General features: G+C 41.5%; 2 long non-coding RNA genes across 2 annotated transcripts; both read right to left on the bottom strand.

Moving 5' to 3' along the window:
• Positions 1-6,731: 6,731 nt before the first annotated feature.
• LOC115967784 lies at positions 6,732-7,680 on the bottom strand. The gene is made up of 3 exons (XR_004086550.1): positions 7,586-7,680; positions 7,117-7,213; positions 6,732-6,887 (listed from the first exon to the last, which is right to left on the bottom strand). It is a non-coding gene; the product is annotated as an uncharacterized LOC115967784 (long non-coding RNA).
• A 93-nt stretch (positions 7,681-7,773) lies between these two features.
• Positions 7,774-8,982, bottom strand: LOC115967853. Its single transcript, XR_004086568.1, has 3 exons — positions 8,858-8,982; positions 8,053-8,100; positions 7,774-7,942 (listed from the first exon to the last, which is right to left on the bottom strand). It is a non-coding gene; the product is annotated as an uncharacterized LOC115967853 (long non-coding RNA).
• Between the last annotated feature and the right edge of the window lie 2,373 nt (positions 8,983-11,355).

Below are 11,355 nucleotides of genomic sequence, written 5' to 3'. Positions count from 1 at the left end.
CTCCCAGGCGCTTTATATAGCAGGAGGGAGAGAGAAAAAATCCCTCCCGCTCATGAATTCAAGGAGCAATGCTGGCCGTCAGATCCACATCTCGCCGTTGGATGAAGGAGACATAAAGCTGTCTGGAGTAAATGGCCGCGCCTCGTAAATTGTGGCGCGTCAAAAGTAACTGCCCACGCGCGCGGACCAAGATTTCATCCGTTCCATCCTTCATAAATGTCAAAACCCCGCTTTTCTCCTCGGAGAGAGATCAAAACCGGAGTTTTGAGGGGCTATTATGGGGACCGGCCTAGAATAACAAGTTGGCTAGGCCTTGGGCCCGTCCGAGGACGATTCTGTCCGAGGAGACGTCGCGGCCCATAATCCCTGCCCAAGCCAACTGGGGCGAAGAAAACACGTGCGAGGAGCAATTCCTCCTCGGACATTCCAAAATTCAGATCAATGATGCATCCCAGTTACTGTAGCCCTCACTCCAAACACATAAAAAGAAAGAAGGCTCAAAATATCCCAGCAAAGGCTGTCACCACCACATTAAATGCACCACAACTACTCTCCTGGCGCATTAATGAAGAGAAGACCCCTGAACAGTATTACCTTGGTCACTGCAACTCACAAAGAACTGGTAAGGGCGTCTGATGGGACAGGTGCTCAAGTGGGGGTTTGGATGATCAATAAGTGTAGGGCCCAGATGATAAAAGAGGGTCTATATCATATGTAAGAGTCCCCCAAAAGGGGGGACAGAAAAAAGGAGAGGAGAGAAGAGAGAAAAGCAAGAAGTCATTGTATGAAAGCATGTCCATGAATAAAACTTCCACTTTCACATCCATTTTCTTGATTCACGTTTCTACATCCACTAAGGACATGCAACGAACCGTCTGAGCCAACTGGAACCGAGTTCTTCAGCCTATACTCTACAAACTTTATTGTGTGGGACTTCTTGGGCCAGGGCCTGATCGTCCAGGACCGGGTTAACAAAAATCGTGTCCCTACACTCGTCTATCCGAGTGTATTTCTAGCCAACGTTCAATTCGTCCACAGTGTGGAGTTCTATTATTTTTTTAGTATTGATTGATCCGTCCATTTGGATGATCCGCCTTCCTTGAGGACAGGTATAACATCCTCTGGGTGGTCCGTCAACTTTTCACAATCTTGGTAATCCGTCCACTTTGTATAAGATAATTACATACTTCGTATGATCCATCCACTTTTGGACTTGTAATTTAGTTCACCGTTTCGGTGATCCGTCCACTTTGTGGACAGTTTTTTCATCACCTTAGTGATCCGTCCATTTTGGGGACATGTAAATTAGTTCACAGTTTTGGTGATCCGTCCAATTTGTGGACATGTAAATTAGTTCACCGTTTTGGTGATCCGTCTAATTTGTGGACTTGTAAATTAGTTCACCATTTTGGTGATCTGTCCACTTTGTGGGTAGTTATTTCACCGTTTTGGTGATCCGTCCACTTTGTGGACTTTGTTGTCTGTATTATATATACATTTGTAATAAACATCCATGTGAAAAATCAAAGTTGTGTCTGAATATTCTTCTTTTAAGAAAATGCGTTTGTAGAAAAAGTACCTGCCCCCTTGGGTTTAAAAAGGCACAAAAAGATTATAGCAAAAGTGAAAAGGAAAGACTAGTAAATTGTAGCTAAAAGATTAGAATAAAATAAACTTGGAAATCGCCGATTCCCCATATTTTCCTCTACTGGTAGTATTTCCGAAGATGCTCCGTGTTCCAAGGGTGTTTCAGCTTTCGCTAGTTGGTCAGCCCATTCGTTCTCTTCTCTTGGGTTTTGAATGAATTCGACTTCGAGGCTGTTGATTTGGTACCTCACTTCTTCCAGATATCTCTTTATTCTATCGTTCTTGCACTCGTAGTCGCCATTAATCTGATTTGTTACCACTTATGAATCGCAGTGGACAATTATGTTTTTTGCTCCCGCGGCCCTTGAAAGGTCTAGCCCCGCGACCAGGGCTTCATACTCTGCCTCGTTGTTGGTTGTTGGGAAATCCAGTCGGATCATGCACTGTATCGTGTCCCCCTGCGGAGTTTTAATCACTACTCCGGCTCCTTCGGCTCGTCTATTTGAGGATCCATCTGTGTGGATACTCCACTGTTCCTTCTCGTCTACCAACTGGTTCCCCCCGAGTGTGAACTCGGCGATGAAGTCAACTACTGCCTGTCCTTTTATGGCCGTCCGCGGGCGGTACTGGATGTCGAATTCGCTTAGCTCTATTGCCCACAAGGCCATCCTTCCTGCTGCTTCTGGGCTATTCATGGATTTTCTCAGCGGCTTGTCCGTTAAGACAATGATTGTATGCGCCTGGAAGTATGGCTTAAGCCTCTGCGTAGCGATTACTAACGTGAAAGCCAACTTCTCCATCTGAGGGTACCTCTCTTTTGCTCCACGGAGCGCACGGTTGGTAAAGTAGACGGGTTTCTGTATCTCGTCCTCCTCCCTTACCAAGGATGCGCTTACTGCGGCACTTGAGAATGACAAATAAAGGTAGAGTTCCTCTCCGTGTATGGACGGACTGAGCAGTGGTGGAGACGAGAGACACGTCTTTAAGTCGTTGAAAGCCATTTGGCATTCATCCGTCCACTCAAATGACTTTCTCAGAGTGCGGAAGAATGGCAAACACCTATCCGTCGCCCTTGAGACGAACCTGTTTAGTGCTGCGATCTTTCCATTTAGACTTTGGACCTCCTTGATCGTCCTTGGTGGTTCCAACTCCATTATCGCCCATACCTTCTCCGGGTTGACCTCTATTCCTCTTTGGGATACCATGTAACCCAAGAATTTTCCCGCCATTACTTCGAACGTACACTTGTTCGGATTCAACTTCATGTTGAACGATCGAAGCGTATCGAATGTTTCTCTGAGGTCGTCTAGGTGATCTTCTTCGTGCATGCATTTAACCAACATCTCGTCAACATAAACCTGAATGTTCCTGCCAATCTGATGTGCAAACATCTTGTTCATTAGCCTTTGGTATGTTGCTCCAGCATTTTTGAGTCCAAAAGGCATCACCTTGTAACAGAATAATCCCTGGCTTGTGACAAAAGAGGTCTTCTCCTGATCAAATTCGTCCATCCTGATCTGGTTGTAGCCAGAGAAAGCATCCATGAAGCTGAGGAGCTGGTGTCTTGCGGTCGAATCCACAAGGGTATCTATCCGTGGGAACGAGTAGCTGTCTTTGGGACAAGCCTTGTTGAGGTCTGTGAAGTCTACGCACATCCTCCAGCTTCCGTTGGCTTTTTTAACCATAACGACATTCGCCAGCCAGTCGGGATAATATACTTCCCGGATGAAACCTGCCTCCAGTAACTTCCGAACTTCCTCGGCTATGGCCTTATCTCACTCCTGGGCGAAGACTCATTTCTTTTGCCGGATTGGAGGAAAGGAGGGCGACACATTCAACTTGTGGACCATGACCGATGGGTCAATTCCCGGCATGTCTTCATGATTCCAGGCGAAAACATCTTGGTTATTTCTTAGGAAAGTTGTAATCGTCTGGCGTACGGGCCAACTGGCTAGTGTGCCAATCTTAGTCGTTCGTTCAGGCCGTGTGTCGTCAAGTCTTACTTCTTCTAGCTCTTCAACCGGCTCTGCTAATGCTCGCTGCTTCCCGATGCACATCTTCTGCTGCTGATCCTCCATCTCTAACATGGCGATATAGCATTCTCGTGTTGCTACTTGATTCCCCCGCAGTTCTCCTACCCCATATTCTGTCGGGAATTTGATCATTAAGTGGTATGTTGAGGTTACCGCCTTCTAGGAATTGAGAGTGGGTCGCCCGAGGATGGCGTTGTAAGCGGACGAGAAGTCGACTACGAGAAACGTTATCTCGTTAGTGATCTGCTGAGGGTAGTCACCCGTCGTCACAGCTAGCATTATTGCGCCCAAAGGGAAGACCTTCGTACCCCCAAATCCTACGAGTGGGGCGTTCGTTGGGGACAATCGTTCCTTGTCAATCCTCATCTGCTGGAATGCTGGATAGTACAGGATGTCTGTTGAGCTGCCGTTGTTGACGAGGACCCTGTGCATATTATAATCCCCAATCTGCAGGCTGACTACTAGCGCGTCGTCATGAGGATGGTGAAGTCTCCAAGCGTCATCCTCTGAAAAGTTTATGACAGGATTATCTATTCGCGACATCTTTGGTACGAATCCTGTGAGTTGGACGCTATGGACCATCCTGAGGTAGGTTTTGAGGGCTTTCTTGGAAGATCCGGCTGCAGCTGTGCCCCCTACGATCATTCGTATATCTTCTATAGGTGGTCTAGGGCGGTCGTTCTCCCTTCGTGGAGCCTGTTCTTCCGGTGTATCAGTTCTTTCCCTGCTGACGAACCTCTGTAGTTTCCCCTACCTGATTAGGGCCTCAATCTGCTGCTTCAGGTCATAGCAGTTAGCTGTGTCGTGCCCGTGGTCCCGGTGAAAGCGACAATACTTGTCTCTCTGTCTTTTGTTGGGGTCTCCCTTCAACTTTCCAGGGAAGGTCAATGCTCCTTCATCTTTGATTTGCATCAATACTTGGTCGATTGGGGCGGTTAACGGGGTGAAATTGGTGAACCTTCCAGTGGGGGGTCTAGAGCGCTTTTCATCACATTGATCCCCGGTTTTAGCGACCTTTCGCCCCCTGTCTTGTCTCGTGTCTTCCTACCTTTCCCTCTTCTTAGGCCTTTCCTTGCGGGCCAGCAGCGCATCTTCTTCATTCATGTACTTGGTAGCCCTATAGAGAACGTCCATCATGGTTTTTGGGTCATTCTTGTATAAGGAAAACAAGAACTTACCCTTCCGTAGCCCGCTAGTGAACGCGGCTACGAGTATTTTATCATCAGCTTCGTCAATCGAAAGGGCTTCTTTGTTGAAACGAGTTATGTAGGCTCGCAGCGTCTCGTCTTCTCACTGCTTGATGTTCATTAAGCAAGCGATGGACTTTTTGTATCGATGTCCGCCTATGAAGTGTGAGGTGAACAAGGTGCTCAACTCCTTGAAAGTATTGATGGAGTTTGGTGTCAACCTACTGAACTAGACCCTCGCAGGCCCCTTTAGCGTAGTCGGGAACGCCCTGCACATGATCTCGTCTGGTACGCCCTGAAGGTGCATCAGGGTCTTAAAGGTCTCTAGATGATCGAGTGGATCCTTAACCCCGTCGTAACTTTCGATCTGCGGCATCCGGAACTTTTGTGGTAGGGGGAATGAGTTGACGGACGCGGTGAATGGTGAGTCGGTTTTGTTCACTAAATCGTCGAGATCAGAAGATACTCACCCCTTGAGGGCGTTCATAATGACCTCCATCTGCTCCTTCATCGCCTGCATCTCGGCGATGATAGGCGGGGGGGCAAAATCCATGAGAGACAGAAGGCTCACGTTTTGCCGCTCTGGTCGGCTTGGGGCATTGCTGCCCTCAGGCTTCTCCTACTCCCTTCGCTCGGCACTGTTACCTTCCTGGTTTTGCTCCTGAAGGTTGGGTCCTACATCCCTTTATCGTAGCTGCTCCTCCAGATCGTGGTTCTGCTTTGTGAGTCGTTCTACTGCTGTCATGAGAGTCTGGACCTGCCTTTCTAATGCAGTAGATCTCAGTGGATCGTCTTCTTGAGCGTTGTTGGTGGTAGCCATCGAGCATGAGTACCATGCGACTCTTATGTCCGGGAGGCGATGATCTGGCTTAAACTTTTTGCGGTTTCCCACAAACGGCGCCAACTGATGATGCCGTAATATCACCAGTAAGCAGCACAATCCACGCTCGCTCCAGCTAACAACCTGCAAGAAGAAAGAAGTGATCTCGCCGTGGACACCGGTGTGATGTCAACCAAATACCCTCCCATGGTCAAGTTAGAATTGTTCTCAACTCTAGAGTGCTAGAGAGGGTAAATTATGCGTACCTTGATTTGCGAGAGTATTGAGGCTTTTATAGTAGAAGAAAGTCGGCTTCTCCTCCTTGGACTAGAAGTCTTTTCCTTATGGGAATCCCCTTGAGTAATCCCAAACGTGATGGACAAGACATTTCCTTGTAGAGGGGATTAACGCGCGTATCTTCCGGAATGTTCCTTGCGCTAGGTTTCTAGTTTCCTTGGAGACCACACGTGCGCGCCAAGAGTATGGAACTGCTCTAGGCCACTGGGCTCTACCGTTGCCGGCCCATGGGCTCAGATCCGTCAGGCCCAATGTCGTGAAAGTCCATTGCGCTAAATTTTGCCCCTTCAGAATTCATTTTGTTTTAATGGGATTTAAGACCCAACTATACTCATCATTTCCAGCTGCCACAACAAAAATCTGTGATTAATACAGATGAACTTTTGTTATGTTTACAATCTTGTCACAAGTAATTAACAGGATTTCTCTGAAAATATAGACATAAATAAACTGCCACATGACTTTCCTATAATCAAATCAATAGTTCTTAAGTTTGCAAGTTCTGCCAAATGGAAGCAAGTACCACATGATTCATGGTGCAGTGCTGCCATGGTTACTATTTGTCAAATTGAAAAGAGGCACATTAAGCAACAGTTGAAACTACTCTAACATCTCTGGCATCATGTCTTAAAGAAAAATGAAGGAAATTATAGACAAAGCCTTAAGGTTAGAATTAGTTGCCACACAAATAATCCTCTCCAAGTTCTTTCATTACTAAATTTTAAAACTGAGATGTTCACAGTTGCCAGGCATGGCAAACAACATATTTAACACTAAAGGACAATACAATATAGCAAACATACCTTCATCTTCTGAGATATACACGTACTCACATGCTGGAGTAGCATCCTGCTGGTCTTTTGTATGCATGCTTTCAGAAAGAAGTACCTTCAACTATTAACATAACCATGTGCCCATTTTCTTTCAGTCTTTTCCCAATGATTTCAAATTAAAAACATGACTCTGTAATCAAGCAACAGTCCACATCACAGCAAACAAGGGTAGCATACATTCGCTATGAATCTTACATGAAATATTCTTACTTACAAAAATTTGGTGAAGCAAATTCAAGAAACAGGTTTCTCTTTAAAAAAAAAAATGGTTGTTTCAATTAAGAAGATTAATGAAAAGAAGCACTTCAAAAAGAAAGACCCTTAATGAGAAACCTAATTGACCTGGGTGGCGTAATTACCAGATGGCTGTGCCCCAGTTAGCAACCTGGATTGACCAATGGTGATCACTTAAGGATGCCTAAGGTTTGTTTAGATAGAAGTAAAGAACAGATGAACCTGGGGTTAAAATCAAGCAAATGAATTAGAGATAAATCAAAACAACTATAACAAATATGTAGCTCAAATAAGAAGTAAGCCAAAGTATAAAAATACAGGATACAAGGGGGATAACGGAAAGGAAACATGAACTGCTCCTAAGTGATGGAGGCATCCCCCATCCATGCATAGATATCACAGTCAACGAAAAAGAGAACTGGAATAAAAATATAGGGTAATCTTGAATAGTTGCCGTTGTTTTTCATCCATGAATGTTGAATCTTCATAGTTTTATCAGAGTAATAAAAATATATGGATTTCAACCAACAATTTTTCAAGAGTCACCTATATCTTTATTCTATCAAATTAGCCATGCAAAGCAATGGAGCTTACCATTGTAGTGGCCCGTTAACTTAGACCACACTGATACCATTCTCAATGCTTTCTGATTTAACATGAGCTGATGAATAGCTTGTTTAGCCCTCTCGGCAGTGCCAAATCTAAATGACATGTCAAAAACCTAAACTATGAAAAGGATAATATACAATACGAAACAGCTTCAATATCAAATCAAAGTTTAAGTTTTGCATCACAAGACTGGTATATATGAGTATATGACCATCAAATTTTGAAGCTGAGTATGGCTTGAGTAGAACTGGAATGTCATTAATTGCCTTCAATATTCCCGCAATTGCAACTTAAAGATCATGCCTCCTGATTTCCAGCATTAAACCTCAGCTTTGTTAAAATCTTCATAATATGATTGCAAAAATTTTCACATATTCCATCACTCAAAAAACTAAAAATCCTTGCATTTCTAGCACTACAGATCAGTGTCAAAGCCATATAACTCTCATTACCTCAAAGATAATAGAAGCCCCTTTGTAAGTTCGATCTCCTCTTAAAACCTGAGAAAAAATCAAACAATAATAATTTTGAATTCCATATTTAGGAGTTGATTGAAAATGCGGATGCAACAATGTACATTGAGATATAGATCTCTATGAATGAAAATGGCAGACAAGTTGATCTGATTTATGCCTCACTCTTGAATACTGTCAACAATTTTAGAGGCATCAGAGCCCCTTGGTGACATGCCAAGGCCAGAACCACCATGTTCAAGTTTGAAAAGTGGTTTGAATACCAAGTCACTATAGTTGATGTAATTCACTGCCCTTGGTGTCAGCGGAATTGTATTGTGGGTATAAAAGCCTATGAATCATCCCTATATGCACAAAGAGACCTCTTTTGTGGATACCGTTTGATCATGGATTCTTTTACATCCAATTTTGGTTCTAAGTCAAACACTTTAATGAATAAAGAACAAATCAATCCAAGGGTATCAAATTGGCGGTCTCCTTTTGAATGTCAGAAATTCATAACCATATAAAATTGGTGGAAAATTGCGCAGTACTCTGCAAATTGCATGGCTATTTAAATTAGCAATCTGATTGGGTAGAGGTATTAAAAAACTCTGCTTTGTGAACAACCAATATGATGAATTTCATCGTCTCCAATCGAATGATATCACCAATATAAGAGATAAGTAAAAAAGAATTAACACTCAATCTGCTAGTATGTAATAATTTTGAATATTGAATTCATTACTGATAAGATTAAAAATTCATAGTTTTTGAATGGGATTTAAGATCCAGCTATCCTTACATATTTGTCAGCTGCAACAGAAACAATTAACAAGGTCTGGATATTCTTGCGACAGTGTGAAGATCATCGTCTTAATGTTGAGCTCTTCCACCATTTATTTAATTAATATGCACCACCAAAAAACACATAAAATCTGCATCTTGCAAGAAAGCAAATAAACACCAATCAGATCAGGACCAGATAAATATTTCAATTAAATTTCATATAAAGAAAAAAACACAAACCTGGAGAATGCGGAAAGGGTGGTGATAAGGATCTGAGCCGAGAGAGAAGAGATCAAGCAGAAGAGATAGAGCTAAAACCATTCCAAACATCAATAAAAAGCCTTTATTTCCCTTTCCTATTGCAGCATCATCATTCACAAAATCTCTAATTGTGGAAAAAGAGAGAACAATCCATTACCAACAGTAGTGTTACCAGTATGTGAAAATAGAGCTAAGCTTTTAATAAAAATGATTTGATCATATAAATAACTCCCAAAATGTCAATAAACGAGCATCATACACTACATTGCAGTAATATATATATATATAAAAGAAAACCAACATTTCATAACTTTGCCCACAAAATTAGTATATTACAAAACTTGAAAAACTGAGAAGAATTAAAGAATAAAAGGGAGGGGGGATGCAAACTAAGATTAAATAAGAAAAGAAGAAGCACATACATAGTACTAATATATTTGAAAATATATATAAATTAGTAGTAATAAATAAATAACTATAACAGCCGGAAGAGACCAGGTGTGAAGTAACTATAAGATGATTAAACCATAAATGAATCAGAAAAAAATCAAATTTAGGAAAATCTTATAATTTTTTAGATTGAATTTAGTTCTGAAAATTAAAGAGATTTATATTACCAATAACAGATTAGAGCAAAACTAATTCTAGTTTATGCTAATTTATGCGTGCATAGAAATTGGAACATCTATTGCAGGTTATCAAATAGCAACGTCTTTGCAAATTTAAGCAAAGTTATCTACAAAAGTTATTATTATTATTATTTAATTTTTTTGTGGAAATTTTGGGCCGAAAAGCAAGATATTTAATTGATGAATATATTGTAACCAATTTTGATGTTTGGGATTTGAGAAATCTTGAGCCACTCCTCTCCTGTCCCACATTCGTAGAGAGATGGATTGTCTTCAATCACCACTTCCTTAGTATGAATGAAGTGTGGCAGTGACTTTAGCTGAGGACAATAGTTAATTCTCAAGGATTGAAGACGTGGCATTATTCTTAAGAGTACCATTCTCTACTTCTTCTCTCGCCGCTCCGATCTCTTTCCATTCTTCCCAGTTGTCCAGATCCACAAATTTGAGAAGTTTCAGATTTGGAAATACGACGTCATAGTCGTCTTTCTTATTTTTGCTTTTGTTCTTGGGTTCTAATTCTATTCCCAAAAATTCATCTCCCACCTTTCGAACATTTTTCGTGGATGCTATCAAAAATGATTCAAGGAACGGCAGCTTCCACAGAGGAGGCAAGCACTCTAGCTTCAAGCATGCACTAAGAGTAAGCTTTTTCAATGTAGTCAAGGACATCATCCAAATAGGAGACAGTCGGGTGCCCATGTAGAGCTCAATTCTTAAAGATTCCAAGTGTGGAGGTGGCTCTAAATCATCCAAAACTAATAATCATTGTGCATTCTTCTTCTTTTCATCTTTTCATCTATTGTGTCAAAATTTAGACACAAAACACGGAGGTGGATCATCTTCTTGAGCTGCACGTACTTGGCCTCACTTAACTCTACCACGACGTTTTTCAACCCTTGTATTATAAGACTCCCTTGAATGTGGCTCAAATTTTCTAACTCTCCCAATTTACATATTTCATCACCCTCACCACCTATAGCAATAGGGAAGTAAGTTAACATTCTAAGACAAGTTAATCCCCCAATTCCTTTTGGAAATGATTTGATTTGACAATCATCATAAATTAGAAGGTGTCTTAAATTAATTAATTTACCTATCCCCTGAGCTAATTTCTCAAGTTTAAGAAACTTACGAACATCCAAACTGTGTAAATTACATAAATTTCATATTGTTTCAAGCAAATCTTTTAAACTAATACAAGATAACTTGAGGTATCTTAAATGTATTAATTTCACCATCTCATTTGGAAGTTCTAGAGTGGATTGACCTTCCAAATGCAATGTCCGCAAACATGTCAAATGATCAAATAACTCAGGCGGGACAATTTGAGAAGACCAAAAATTCAAATGGAAGAAGCGTAGATTTTTTGCATAATACACAAACTCAGGAAAAATTTCTTTAACTATTAATGACAACTGGCGAGCCCTTTTCAAGTCTATCTTAGCCTCTTCATCACCTTTGATTGTGAAGCATACATCTTTTGTCATTGAATGTGCAAAGTCATGCACAATATCATGCATTTTGCAACTTACAATTCTACCATCATTCTCATCTTTCTCAAAATCTTGGTGTTGGAGCATTTTAATATTAAATAATTAAAATGAATAAATGTTATAACATA

Source organism: Quercus lobata, chromosome 11, assembly GCF_001633185.2.
Source record: "Quercus lobata isolate SW786 chromosome 11, ValleyOak3.0 Primary Assembly, whole genome shotgun sequence".
Classification (NCBI taxonomy): Eukaryota; Viridiplantae; Streptophyta; class Magnoliopsida; order Fagales; family Fagaceae; genus Quercus; species Quercus lobata.
Note: the sequence above shows the minus strand (reverse complement) of the source record. Positions and strands in the feature narration are given on the sequence as shown.